At 40.5% G+C, this 15,631-nt stretch overlaps 1 long non-coding RNA gene across 1 annotated transcript; it reads right to left on the bottom strand.

Moving 5' to 3' along the window:
* Window positions 1–4,092: 4,092 nt before the first annotated feature.
* Window positions 4,093–8,306, bottom strand: LOC131458031 (uncharacterized). The gene is made up of 3 exons (XR_009240051.1): window positions 8,177–8,306; window positions 5,395–5,461; window positions 4,093–4,223 (listed from the first exon to the last, which is right to left on the bottom strand). It is a non-coding gene; the product is annotated as an uncharacterized LOC131458031 (long non-coding RNA).
* Between the last annotated feature and the right edge of the window lie 7,325 nt (window positions 8,307–15,631).

Below are 15,631 nucleotides of genomic sequence, written 5' to 3' on the forward strand. Positions count from 1 at the left end.
TAAAGTGCCTTGAGATAATGCATGTTATGAATCGGCGCTATACACGTACAATTGAATAGAACTGATTAGGCCTTTTTTTCATTTGCATTAAGAATACAGTTTTTTTTAGGTTTGTGTCTACTTGTAAGCAACTCGCTCTTGCACCAAAATGTGTAGGGGAAAAAAAACACCATTTTACATCACAACACAGCTGCCTCTGTCAGTATTGTTATTTTTGTGACTCCAGTGTTTGCGATCATTTGTTTAGAGCAGGGTTTCTCAATCCAGGTCCTGGGGGACTTGAGTGCCCTGCATGTTTTAAATGTTCCCCTGCTCCAACACACCTGATTCAAATAGTCAGCTCATCAGCAAGCTCTGCAGAAGCCTGATAACGACCCATTTATTTGAATCAGGTGTGTTGTAGCCTGGAAACTTCTAGAAGCATGCAGGGCAGTGCAGTCCCCAGGACCAGGACTGAGAAAGCCTGGTTTCAGATTTATGTAAGTGACACAGATTGAACCAGAAGCTCAGGAAAATGCAGATTTTCTGAGAGTGACTGAGCAGTTTCCAAACTTTTGGTCTAAGTCGGAGCTGAATATGTGTCAGTACCTCATAAAACACTCCAAACTAACACTATTGCCATGGTAATAAATGTGATATCCTTCAATACACACCAAGTCACTATGAGAGTCATTATTATGGATTTCGATTCTAATTCATGCCACAGAAAACACACAAACTGCAGGAGACGATACGTGCATACTTCAAACATTATCGAACTTTAAGGACAAGCTTAGTCCATATTGGAAACTCAAACATTTCCCACATAGTGTCACTCTCAGAATAAAAGGTCACATTTGCATACAATATACTGATCACAGATCTCTATGAGATTTAGTGAGCCCATGCTTCAGCCCAAGGTGAACCTCCTTTTCCTTATCGTTGTTCCATCTCTAAATTTCTTAATAGAAAAATAATCATTTCTTTTATGTGTCCTCGAGAGTTGATGATGCATGTGCTTTCAGACTGGAAAGCTCCTTTCAGAAATATTGTCTAAAGCTCACCTGTAGAGTTTAATGATTCAGTGCCCTTTAAAAGTTTATTTTTGTATATTTTTTAATCAAACAGAACTGAGGCAACAAATGATGCAGGCCAACGGCCCCTGCCTCTTTCAGTGTATGCAGATAAAAATGGCTCCCGGCACCCTCTCCCCAGCCTTTATGTATTTGTTTGGAGACTCTCCAAATGACCACATTAAAGAGGGGGAAGGAAGAAACACAAACCAATTCCTTTCTCCTGTGCCATATAAAACAAAGTAATGTGAATCTCATATTCTTTTATTGTTTCTACAACTGCATTAATGCGGTACATCAGTAATGAATGTGAGAATTGCGAGGCTAAACAGCAGGGGACGACTTTATCATTGATTGACACAGAGACACACCGGGGTAATCCATAGGAGGTGAGGAGAAAGTTTCTCTCTAAGCAGCCTAATTAAGATGGATAAAGAGCTGTCGAGTCAAATTAGAGGCAAACGCGGGACAAAGAGACGAGCAGGAAACAAGTCTTAAATGTTACATATGCTACAGCCGCTACGCTGTAACATCTCAGGGACGAGTATTTTTAGTGACTCAATTATAGTAGCATGCATGTGACAGGTGCCACCTACTGTTTTCATTGAAAAGAAACACTGTCTCGCAAAAATAACCCCCCCCCCCTCGACTAAACAGCATGTTTCTTCTCTTTCAGATCGCAATGTTTTTGTTTTGTTTTGTTTTTTTACAGATCGCTTACAGAAACAGGAATAGACGGAGGGACTGCGGTAGCAGCAGACCACAGTTCAGGATTAGCTTGAGGCTATGTTTTTTTGCAATTTTATAAGGGTATTCTGATGTGTTTTATGGAGTGAATGCTCAGGATGAGCCCAAATTATTCACAATATATGTCTTATACTGGCCAAGACCATTGAATCGGATACCGGAAAAAGAAACATCTGTTTGGCTAGCCATGCGATCTATATTATATAGCTATATATATTATATAGATCTATATTTAGATGCGACTTATATATCAAAAATATACGCTATGTCATATATGACCACAAGGGGGCACCGTCCACACTTGTGACACCTGAGCGCTGCTACTGCACCACCGAAAAAATGACAGGACTAAACCATAAAGACAGCGAACACTGATATAATGCCACCAGAAAGAAAAAGCTACAGAATTTAAACTGCAAATTATAAAGTATGCAGCCGAAAACGGTAATCGAGCAGGAGATAGAAAGTTTCTAGTGAGTGAAAGACTCGTCAGGGACTGGCGAAAAGCTGAGGTAACTCTCACATATTTTGACCACCGCAAACATCCATCCTTCCATCCACTGTGTCCCCCCCCCCCCAATCCCTTACCCCTGCTGGCCACGTGCAGAAGCCACGGAGCCATATCCATGCTGGTCGGTATGCGCTTTGCGTTCCAGTTCTCGCCATTTGACACAACACTATTAAACACTACCCGTACTTGGGTATTTAAAATAGGCGCCCCCTAGTGGTCGCATAAATAACAGCTATCTGGTACCTTGGATGTTTCATCATCAAATAGCTGCGACGAGGCGAACCCGTAGCCTCAGTAAATCCGTTTTTTGTGTTATTGTCATTGTCAATAACTTACTACCTAACCAACCGTGACACTAACCTAACTAACACTCACAACAAATACCGGAGTTGTATCTCTCCTACCGTTAGGGGCGGTATATTAGGAAACGCTCATATTTGGGGTTAACTCAAATTAACTCCAACTGCAGTTTTCTCTGCTTCTTTTTTGCCGACTCTGCCATGTTGAACGTCTACAATAACGCCATTTGTGCCTTGATCTTAGTGAGATCCCAGTGAGACTAACAGACAGACAGTAGGGGGAGTGGAGACCGCCCCCAATCTCTGCACAACAAGCCATTTAACCATCGCAATGACTCCAAAGCTGTTAAATTAGGGTCAAACTCCTGCAAAGTTCCACTTTAAAAGAGGTCCAAGACTGCATCAGACATATCATATCTGGTATATCACAAAAATATAATTTTTTATCAGACACAACAAAGTGGTATCGGGCCATCCCTAGAGAATGAGGTAAAAATTTAATCTTTTCCTCGACCTAGCCAAGTGCTTTTTTCAGCTAAACCGAGTCCCAGGTTACTCACATTAATTACCAGGACAAATAGTAGCTATGAACTGTCTGTCACGTCGTGTCAGAAAATATGTTCATTACAAAAAGTGACAGTTGGATTTTGTGGATAATATAATATAATAAAGAGTAGATAATAATAGTAATAATGGTTTCAGGGGTAAAATGGCATGTCTGTTGGCAGATAAACACAAATAGAGAGCAGACTTTAATGTTTAAAATGTCACTTGCATAAGTCTGGACATCTTTGATACAATGGGGCTTTTTTTTTCCCGTATAGTATTATGGCTCGATTAGCAATAAATGTCTGTCTCTGTGTGACTCTGTGGCCTTCTCTCTCTGTGCATGAGTATTAAATGGGTACTTAGCCAGGACCACATCTACATGGTACCATCTAATGTTTGTTAGTAATTTATTGATAAATAACATTTTGAACCCTGAAGGATCTTTGTCATAATAATGTCTGCAGCAGCTGCTCTCGTGACTCATTTTTTAATAATTGTCTGGCTTGTTTTTGTTTGATTTTTAACCCTCCCCTCGTTTGCATCTTTTGTTTTAGTTGCTGCAGAGTTTGTGTTTTCACAGACACTGTCATGAATAAATCAAACACTAAGTGTCCTGCCCTTTGTCTCAAACTGTGCAACGGAGACAGGTTTTTTTTGTAAGGGGAGCCATCGCAACCTGCATCTGTGGACAATATTTCATCTTTAGAGGATTATTAAGACACGAGGATGACTTTAAACTGTTTCCACCTCCTGCTCTGCTGGTGAGAGGTTGTTGTTTTGATTCCGACTGCGGCAGGCATCCGACGTGGTTCTGCAACATCCATTTTGTAACACACCAGGGCGCCGTGTGGCCAGTTTTTTATGACTCAAAACGCAGGTGGAAAAAGAACAGTGGGCTTGAGTGTGTTTGTCTTTCTCACTCAGCCGTATTTTACCTGACCACCGGCGTGTTCCTCTGCCCAGCACATCTGTGGCTCATCCACTCATCATCCCTCTGCTGCCTGCCTCGCCAGCTGCTCCGCATTAACTCATTAGTGTCTGTGGACCCATAAAAAGGTTGTTCTCCTGCGTCACAAAGGGAGGGAACATTATTAGCGGTGCAGGGAGGTTGTGTTTTCACTCGTGTCTGTTTGTTGGTTTATTTGTCAGCGGGGAAAGTACAACACTGATTTTTAAGGTTTTAAATTGGTCATTCGGCTCAGTGGAAAAAGTTGGTGACACCTAAATGAATCAACTACACATTTGTCTACCGTGAACAGCCATAACATTGTAAAACAGGATATTTTGGGAGAAAATAATGCATGGATCTTGACAGTGACGCAGTGTTAGGCTGCGCTTCCTGACAGCAAAGTTCTCTGTTTGAATACCAATAAAACTGGTGCCATTCTTAAGCGTCTTTCACACCAAAATAAGTGGCTATACATGGGATTAAAAAACAGCAATTAACACCATACTTATAGCCAGTGGGTGGTCTGACCTGTGATGGGTTTTTTTTTCCACTCGGCATCACCTTTGCATCAAATATAACTCGCAATCAGGCCAGAAATGTAACAGAAAAAGAAGGAAAAACAACAACTTAATGGAGCTCATTGACAATGTAGTCTGAATCTGATTCTCCAGTCTTGTGTTCCTATTATCACTCATCAGAGCCAAAGCTGATAAGAAACTGATTGAAATGGGATTTTTAACCAATGAGAATAGGGTTCCGTCTTGAGTTTGCATATTCTTCTGGTGTTTGTGCAGGTTTTCTTCAGCTTATTGAAGACAATTTTGGCCATAGGTGTAAATATGAGCATGGGAAGTTGTTTTTCCTCTGTGTTAATCTTGCGTCCTGGCCTTGTTGTACGCTGCCTCGTGCCCAGTGTCACCCAACAGTCTTCAAAGGATAAGCAGAGCGTTTGCATTTCAAAACATAAACAATGCCAGCGTCTGAGTTTGTGCTTTTTGTAGCAGGCTGTTACGCCACAATCTTCTCCCTGAAATGTTCATTTACAAGAGCTTGACAGCTCTGTGTAGGATTGTATGGTCTTGACAAAAGTGTGTGTTCCACTCGAGGCTGCTCAAGGTGGCTCGGAAAATGGAACAACTCCACTGCTTGACTGATGGCTCCGTGTTGTAAATGTATTTCTGAGTGTCCGTGCCAGAAATGTTTAAGTTTAAGTGAAAACTAGAACCAAACGGTAAGTGAAGCCGGTCACCAAACATTTAGCGTGATATAGTTGCTGTTTTCACTCACCCTCACTCATCTTCTACCACTTTATCCTCCACACGAGGGTCACAGGGGGCGCTGGCGTCAATCTTAGCTGGCATAGGACACAGGTGGGAGACACAATGGACAGGTTATAGTTTTTGATAAAGATAACATGCACCAAAGAATCAAATATCATCATATATAAACTACATGATACCTAAAGTTTATTTTTCTTTGGGGCATTTGTTTTGAAAAGTTTTGAAAAGGAGGTGTGTGTGTGCATGTTTGTTAATAATTAATATTTCCCATTGTTTTACAGCAAAAGCACAGTGAGTTTACGAAAATGTGCTCCAGAGATAAAATCTATAAATAAAGCCGAGTTACACAATAAATATTGTTTCTATACCATATCACGACAATTGTCAAGTTAGTGAGCAAACGAAGAGCACAGGGAGAGATGGGATGCGTCAATTTCCTCGATTCCATACGTAATTCGCCCCTGCAAGCGGGAGAATCTCTGCCCACAGCTTCAGCTCGTCAACAAGCTGTCATGGAGGCTGAGTCAGTGTCTCACTGTGTCCAAACTTTAAAATAACCCCTCTCATGCACTCCATCTCTGCCTTGGCGTCTTTTAGTTCCACTCGGCTGAATGGCTGGCAGTCCCCCTGCTCCGATGTGCCCTCTATTATGTCGGCGCCGGGCCAGGATGCAGGAGCAGACGTCCCCGAAGGTACTGATCTGAGTCCGAGTGACGGGGGAGCCCAGGTTATTCACAAGAACAATATTACAATTCAGTTTCCCGGTGTCAGTCTCCACGGGGCATTTATTGGTTTCCTTGGCTGTGTTTACTTTCTCTTCGGGTTTTGATGGCAGCACAGGGAGAAGGTTAAAGCTTTCGTTTCTGTCTGCATGTCACTGCGCGTGGTTAACTTGTGACCTCACTGTCAGAAAATTACAGTGGGATTCTTGGGTGTTTCTCTTGTTCACCTCCAGTCAAAGCAAAAAGACTGCTGGTCCTAATTCTTCCCTCAGCTACACATGTGACTTTTTTTTTTTAATGGAATTCTGCCTCAGCTCAGAACCTTATGGATAAAATGTCCCCATTCAAATGTAAATTTCTCAGCCGCCACAGCATCGACTCACCCACCTATTCCCTTTCTCTGCTTTTCTCAACAGATGGAGCTTGTGGAGCAAATGCACGCTATTTTCCTCATGTCCACTAGGATCTATTCGAAATCACTGTAGCCCATTGGAATAAGTATATGGACATGGTCATAATGGATGTCTTGGAATGGATATGCAGAATTTGTGTGTACAATAAGATGCACCCATTGTCACACTCTTAAACAAACATATGCATCCACATATTATTAAATATTTAACCCAATATAATCTATTGTAATATAATCGATTTTCTGTGGTTTCTAAACACCTAATGCTGCTTCACCGCTTCATAACGCAACTATCTAACCAACCAATCACATGGCAGAAATGATTTGAATTCATTCAGACAGCTAGACACGATCAAGACGAGCGGGTGAAGTTCATTCTGAGCATCAGAATCAGGAATAAATGCAATTTAACTGACTCTGAATGCGACGTGGTGGCTGGCTGGTCTGAGTATTTTAGAAATGACTGATTTTTAATGCACAACCATATCTAGAGAATTGTCCAAATAAGGGGGAAAAAAATCCATTGAGTGACCGTTCTCTACAGAGAGATGCATTGTTGATGCCAGAGAATGACCAGACTGGTTATGAAAAAGGTAAACGGTAAATTAAATAAGCACATGTTACAACAAAGGCCTTCTGTGAATGCACAACATGTCAAACCTTGGAGCAGATGGGCGACCACAGAGGACATTTTAATAAAAGTACACACATCATTTCTAAGGAAGATAATTTGTATATAAAAGGTGTGTTCCGGTTAGAGTTTGGGGTTGGAATTTTGATTTGAAAGTCGGCGCAACCTCACAAGATCGCTGCCACTCGTAGTTACGATCAAGCCACTGAAAGTGGATTTCTAACAATATGAATAACAAATATATAGTTATGGCTGAATCAAAATCTCACAGACATCACAAGATGTCAGCGGGGAGAATCACGTAGTTCCGCAATATTATATATATTATATAACAACATTTTTATGGGTCCAGGAGTGCAGGTGATGAGAAGATTATGACATACAACAGTTTGCCGTGTTGCTACACGTCTAACGTACATTTCCTGTAATCATCCTGCAATCACAAACCTGCAGGGAGTGTTCCTCGGTGCCCCATAGATCACAATGGTCAAAGTCATCATTACAGTTTTTAACGACGCTACTCAGAAAGCCATTATCATTCGGGGAGTCATTTATTAAAAATTAATCTCCTTCTTCAAACCCCCTTATTACCACCACCAAGGTTCATTATGTTGTTCAGCGCCGGGAACTGGCTCAAATCTCAGCCCCCCACTGGAAAATGAAAGATGCTGACCTGATGAGATAGGAAATGAGTCTTCACAAACACTGCAGAGAGGCAACATATTAAGAGGATGATTGTAATCTTTTCCCAGTATGAAGCTGTAGATTAAACCGAAGTTTTTCATCAAGTGAAGTACCGCGTTTAAAGATTCGGCATGGAAGAATTGGCCCTTAGCACAGCAGCCATTTTGATATATTTTAGCAGGAATATTACAGGTGTCACCAATCACATTTAATAATGGCTCTGCTCAGCTCACGTTTAAGAGAGTGTGACAGTGAACCAGCATGCCCCCCCGACACTGAATAAACTAAATGGCATTCAGACCTGTCAAAATAGCCGACTGCGGAGAATGTTTTCACTCACCCCTCCCATTCCCGAATGTGTCGGCGAACTACGGCGTTCTTCGCAGACCAGGAAGGGCGTCATTCATCTTCATTTGCGTGATGAAGATGAAGTAACACGTCTTTGTCAACAAAGGAATTCAATCTTTGTCTGCAAGACACACACATGAATATTTTTGTTAAAAAAAAAAGACATTGGTGTCATGTAGCCTATACCTGTAAATATTACTTAATGTTATTCTGTCTTTCTTTCAGATGTTCAGATGGTTTGTTGTATTCTTTCATTTGTTCACTACTGTACGACTTAGATGTGGCTTCATTGCCATTTGAAAATGATAATTGTGACAATGACATTAAAACTTATAACACAGTGCAGTTGTCTGTCACTTTTATTGTTACTGGCCCCCAGGAATCTTCATATTATCATTGTCCCCACCCATGATCTGGACTCTTGACCAGGAAAAACCTGAGGTGGATTTTTTTGTTTTGTTTGGACATTATGAGTTTTTATTAAATTATGAGGACTGCAGGTGACTGCCAGCTTGACCTGTCATAGGCTGAACTCATGCCTTGTCAAGTCAAGTTTAATGCTAATTGTTTTGTGCTAGGTTAGCTGCTAACATCTGTACTTGGCTAAGTGTTAGCATGCTAGTTTGATGATATTTCATCCACACTGTCACACAAAAAACACTTTAACATTCGAAATAGCATTGCTGTGTTATAGGTTAGCATTAATAACATACATCAACAAAGAAGGTACAGTTAATTTTAAAGTTATTTGTTAAAATGTGTGTGTTACCATGTTCTGTGGGTAGTCATGGGCGGTGCCCTTCTCCACAGGAAGTGGGAGAATCCATAACTTTTTTGTATAGGGGTTACTTGGAGTATGGATATTAATAAAATGCAGATTTTTGGGTGGCTGAATAATGTAAATAACGTTGTGTAATGTTGAATATTATATGTATATGTGGGTATATGCTGATATAGCTGTGTCAAAAACATTTGAATTGTTTAATTGATTGTGGACTAACTTTGGTTTGTCTCATAAGAGGACCTCCACTATTGAAGCAGAGAGGTGGAGGATAATAACAATTTTATTCATTTTAAATAGAAGTGAGGGTTAAAGTCTGAGTCAAGATGAATTTCGTATGTGTCACTCAAAATTATGCTGTCAAAAATAATTTCCGCTGATTAAAATGATGGTTTGCAACAACAACTGTCATACACAACAAAACTCAATGGTAAATACTTTTTGAATATGTTTCCCTGCTATTCGTTCCAGTTGTTATTTCTATTGCTGTAGACGTGAAAAATGAAAAAAAAAATTAAAATGAAAGACAGTGGGAGCAACCACCCTCATCAGTTATCAGCGTAAATGCTGATTTATTCTGTGTATTTGCTTATCTCGTGTCCCCGTCCTCACGCTCAAACTGCCCCTGGAGGTTTTTGACAGATATTTATACAAACCAGAAATGACAACAATCAATATCTGCTGAAATAGAGGTCAGTCCCTCCGTTTCTCACAAATTGTTTGGACACTGCAGCGCCGCTGTGTTGCAGGTCAAAGTTTAATCAGATGAACTCTGTAGGAGGAATGAATTTGTGGCAGCAAGTGAATAAATCTCATCCCCTAATGGAATGAAGAGGGAATGAATTTCAGCGTGAATGTGGTCTGATAGGATTATTCTGTACAAAAATCTCTTTTTTTTTTTTTCTTCAAATATTTTATATTCATGATAAACACTAACTCAAACCTCCTTATACTTGGACTGAATAAAACCACTGCTTTAGGAGGCGGTGGCAAAAAAAACAACTTGAATGCCTGCCATACATAAATCACACTTATTGGCTTCATTTAGAATTCTTAAAATTATGGTTTACACGAAACTACACATGAATACAAACCTAAAATGCTGTATAATTAATGAATTTGAATAATTTGTCAAATTACCAATTAGTTAGTTTTAATTTGTCAGTGGATTAACTGGACGTGACATACATTTTGTTTAGTTAAATTCCCCATATCGAGTTTGTATAGCTGTATCAATAAATGTTTTTTAAAAAACCACTTTTATTTATAGTATATTGTCATGGACATATAATAATCTTATAAATAGTGAAATCTTCAAGTACAAATTGTCTTTGAACAAAATAATATAGTAAAATTCTGTTTTGTTTCCTGCAAATTGCAGAGAACACACAAACACACAAAAAAAATTACACTTTTCTTCAGAACAAGTGTTGTCGGATATTGTCACTGATGTTTATTTATATATTTCATAGACTTTGATATCATGGCTTCAGGGTTTCCATTTTAAAATATTGTCTGCTATTCTGCACATTGACCTCTAGATGGCGGTGTAGCATAAGAAATGACTGCTAAGCCTTTGTGTGTGTGTGTGTGTGTGTGTGTGTGTACATATATCTCGCTTTGTATTAAATACACATATTAGGGCTTTGGATTTGAAATTATCTCCTCTACAACCTTTAGTTTAGTTCTGAAAAATTCCCCCCCCCCAAAGTTTAGTCTTAATAACCACAACTAAGATATGAATTTGTCTTGTCAAAGAACCAGGAGAGGAAACATTTTGTTTTACCCAAATCCCAGCTTAGTTATGACAAAAATGTGACCTTTGCAACTAAAAGTGTAAAGGTGGGTGAACACGTCGGTGCAAATCCACGAGCATTAATCTGCTGCTGTAACAGCCTCCGTTGTTCTGGGGGGGGGGGAACTTTCCACCAGACTTTTGGAAACGAGCTGCAGAGATTGTTCTCCCAGTCAGCCTCTGGAGCATTAGCGAGGTCAGCCCACTGGGTCAGTGACTGATGGATGATGAGGGCTGCCCTGCAGTCCTGCACTCCAATACATCTCAGCAATTCTGAATGTTGGGGTTAAGGTCAGGGCTCGGTAATCCCACACACACACACAAAAATCATTCTCCATGGGCAGTTTTGGGAGTTATTGACACAACAGACATTTATAATGATGTGCTTTTTATTCAGAGTTTGCATGAGTTAAACATAAGCTTTCTCACTTACTTACTTGCTTGTTGCTTTCCCGGAGTCTTCAGCTGTATCACACAGCTTCACCAGGGCATAGGGGTCTTGGAACCTGCACATGCTAAAACTTTGAGTTTTTAGGCAGAGTTTAAGTTTCAGTGTGTAGAAATAGCACCATCCAGTGGTGAGAGTGTAGACTGCAAGAAATGGAGGACTCCTCTGCTCACACCTTCCTTTCCCAAGTGTATCAGGGAACTACAGTAGCCTGGTATATATATATATATGTATATATATATATATATATATATATATATATATAGCTACACACACGCATAGAGGATGTTTGTGTTAATTGTAATTGTACATATAAAAGCCTTAGAAAATTAAACCAAGTGTGTGGTTTGGACAGACACAGATGTTCCATGCATTTATAGACAGACACAAACACACTATATTCATTTACTGCCAATAAATCCTAGTAAATTAGACATATTGCACCTTTTGTGATTGTGCCATTCATCACTCTTGTTGTGTTTATTGCAGTAGCCTTGTTTCCACACAGGGGGGAGCTGCAGTACAGCCGTCTGTTGTGGACACTTCAAAGGAAGCGTCTTTTAAAAAACACACACACACACAAAAAACGACAGATAGATGATGAAGTAGCTCTTGTAGATTCTTGATCCTGTGGACTTAATTTCTCCGTTAATGAGCTAATTATGTTATGCGGCAGATAAAAGTTGCATCACACGTGTGACATGTTAATTATGCAGAAAGTGAAGCTGCAAAGGCACGTGTGGGGCTGAGGAAAGATGGTATTTAGTGATGAATTTCCAATTACGCTCGCGTATTAAGAGGCAAACCGAGATATGGGGTTCAGATTGGAAGCAGAGTCAGTTCTTTTCAGGATTCTTTTCATATTGATTTCTTGCTCTGTCAGATTTTTATTTTGTCATCAAGGCCCAAAAAAAGAGTAATATTCAGACTAAAAATCACACCTTTTGAAACCACCTGGATTCATGGATTTTTTTTATCCCATTCCTCGCTGCAGATTATCTTAAGCTGCCTTCAGATTTGGATGGCAAGCTGTTATCATCAGGTCTCGCCACAGATGTGCAGTTAAGTCGCGGCTTTGACTGGGTCACTCGAGGACAGTCGCATCCTTGTCCCGGGAGCCATGGTGTTATCTGGCTTCATGCTTTGGGTCACTGTCGTGTTGAAAGGTGACCCGTTGCCCCAGGAAAGGGTCAATCTCTCTCTGTGGCTTTTTTTCCCCCCCTGTATTTGGCTGCATTTATCGTTCCTTCATTTCGGACCAGTCTCTATTTCCAGCCTCCCTTATAACACAGTGTTGCCAACATCATATATATCTCTGGGATAGTATTAGCAAAGTGATGAGCGCTGCCTGGTAATTGCCAGACATAGTGCTTGGAGTTCTGCCCTGAAAAATTCAATTTTTCTCTCATCAGTCCCCATCATCTTCTTCCTCATGCTCTCCGGGCCCTTTAAATGTCATTTGGCAAACTCGTAGCGGGGGCTGTCGTATGCCTTTTTACTCCAAAATGGCTTCCCTCTAACCACTCTAAAAGGCCCGAGTGATGGAGTGATGCTGACATGGTCATGCTTCCTACAGGTTCTTCCCTCTCTGCTGTAAACTTCTGAAGCTCTCTGAAGAGTAACAATTGGGAAAAAAAAGCTCTTCTTGCATGGTTACTCGGCTTGAATAATCCTGGTGGATTCTCCTATTATCAAGGTGACAGTGGGACACCCTTTTAGCTTTCGAAATGCTTTTATACCCCGACTAATGCGCTGCACTTTATAACGTTTGCCGGACCTTTTTGTCCTGACACGCGGTGCAACTTCTGAGGTTTTATTTATACAGTATATATACACACACACACACACCTGTGTGTCTCTCTGCATTATATACAGTTGAGTACAAAAGGCCACAAATGGATTTCCAACAACCTCCGGACACCGATCGAGAACAATCAAAGCAAAGAAGACGCCTCTGAGCAGTAGCACTAAAATATAGTCGACCGACTGGGGAATGTACTCATATAATCTTCGGTTATGAAAATGCTTGTCTACGAGATCCACTCTAATTTGTTCCCTCAGCTGTTAGATTTGTTTTAAACGAGCGTGTGTGTTTGTGAAGTCTACGTATGAGTGTTCCGTGTTTTACTAATTGCCGGCACTGCGACGCTACATGCATTTATGCTTCGGTTCCTTAAACCGATTCCATGATGTGAATTAACGCGCCGGCTACTGTTGCAAAACAAATTGCCCCGCCGGGACGATGAAGCCCTTATTCTTATACGTAATCTAATCTCAGATCAAACGAGTCAAAGGAAAGCGAGGGCAGTAATGACTCATTACGGAGGCCAGCTCCAGTGAAAACACCGAGATCAACCACAACAAGCACAGATAAGAAGTTGGACTAATATTTGGCATCGATAAGCCACACCCTCTTTATCCCAACCAACCAGTTTGAAAGAGAACTATCTGGCTGTTGGTTTCTGTTAGGTTGTTACGGTTGCTATTGGCAACCATCCGACTGGCTCACATCCACAGCAGTTGAACTGATATTGTTGCAGCCCTCGTTTCGTCTGATCTGTGTCCAGGCAAATATTGACAGACGTCTCTTATCAAGTCCCCAAATGCCCTTGCGGACGTTTCATGTGTGTAGGTGCAGCTGTTTTGACTCCAAATCGTTGGATTACGAGTGGAATCACTGCTTTTGTGTTTTCATAATTTTATATTTATTGGTGTAGATTTATTACAATTGAACTGTGGTCCAAAACCTGGGGAGAATGATGAGGAATCTACAATACCTACAAAAAGTGACATCAAATCAGTGTTGAGATTCTTCCAACATCATCATGTTGTATTGGAAATGGAGGAAAGAAGAACGCAAGACCCACTTTGGACCATACCTTGAATTCAGAAAACACATTTGTGTCATTTGATTTGGAGTTACTCGGCCCCCACATCACTATTAGTGCTGGTTCTGGTTCTGGTTCTGGCTCTGGAGCCTCAGAACCTTGGTGCTAACCATAGTGGGAGGACATTACTCCGCGTTACTCAGGTGGACGTAAACACAACACCTGCAAAATCTCCATACTTCCTCTACTTTCTGCGAGTATTCACAACCCAGAATATGACACGCCCACTGATGTTGCCGCGGTTCCTGAGGAAGAACCACGTTTCATTTGGTTTTACCGGCTGAGAACCAGAACCGTCATGGAGCCCTGCTGGTGTGAAAGGGCTATATTGGTGTTGGCTCTAGGATTAGCTCCAGGAAAGTAGTAAAAGTACACACAAATAACTGAAATTGAATAAATAGATCAACAAAAAGTGGCTGGAGTAACCCAGGGGTCAGACACAGTACCCGAACGACAACTGTGTTCACTGTTAAGGACACAGGTAATGTGTAGTGTGATAAGAGACATCATAACACAGGTGTCTATTTTGGCTTTAAAGTTTCCAAAGTGTACACTGCGATAATTTAGCAAAGCATCAACATATGCTGTTCTATTCAGTTCCATTTCCTGATATTGTTCTTTGGAAACAGTTATTTTTAATTTGGAAACGTTTTTTTTTTATTATTATTATTATGGATCATTTCCAGGCAATTTGCTCGACAAAAAACCGAGAGGAGAGACATTTTGAATCATGCAAACTACCACGTGACCCCACACTGACGGAGCAGGGCTGCTTACTGTGTGATGAATTGCGACCCTGTGTAAAATTGTATATCTCTGCAAGCAGATGGTGATTCTGGAGTAGGGAAAAAAAAAAGAGCCTATAGGGAGTAAAACATATGGCTGTCCTGTTTCAACGGCCAACAATCTATGTAAGCAATGAATGTGACCGATAATTGGAATCTGCATTATTGTAATTTGTATACATAGTAGCACCAAAGTTATGTTTTTACAGCAGTTTTCACTCACAAGTTTTGTTTTCGAGAACAAATGCTCTTTGTCTTTAAATGTCTTTAAAATTGTGAAATATTGATATAAAAAGAATCAACATCTTTCTAAAAATATACATTCATTGCCTCTGAAAGGCAGCGGAATGCGAGTGTCAAATGAATTTAGTCATTTAATTGCATTACGACAGTAAAGTGTACTTTTCACAGCTTACAATTAGACAGATGATGCTCACAGATGGCAGATATAATGTCGTTTGAGTCCCTTCAGTATGATTACCTGTTATCATGCGCGTGTGGTGACACCTGAAATGGCTTCATTTGCGGATTATAACCCTGATTTAGTCTTTATTTCTAAAATTGTCCATCGCTTAGGATCGTTTATTTGGGTATTTGTTGCCAGCACGACACACAAAATCAACACAATACAAAGCTCAGTGTGGTTTGCTCGTGAGACGCTGACACTTTGATGAAATTAATTGGTGAATGTTGCAGCAAAAACATATTTAGTTTGTCCATTGTGGGCTACTGTGGAAACATGTTGATCCA

This window comes from Solea solea, chromosome 4, assembly GCF_958295425.1.
Source record: "Solea solea chromosome 4, fSolSol10.1, whole genome shotgun sequence".
Lineage (NCBI taxonomy): Eukaryota > Metazoa > Chordata > Actinopteri > Pleuronectiformes > Soleidae > Solea > Solea solea.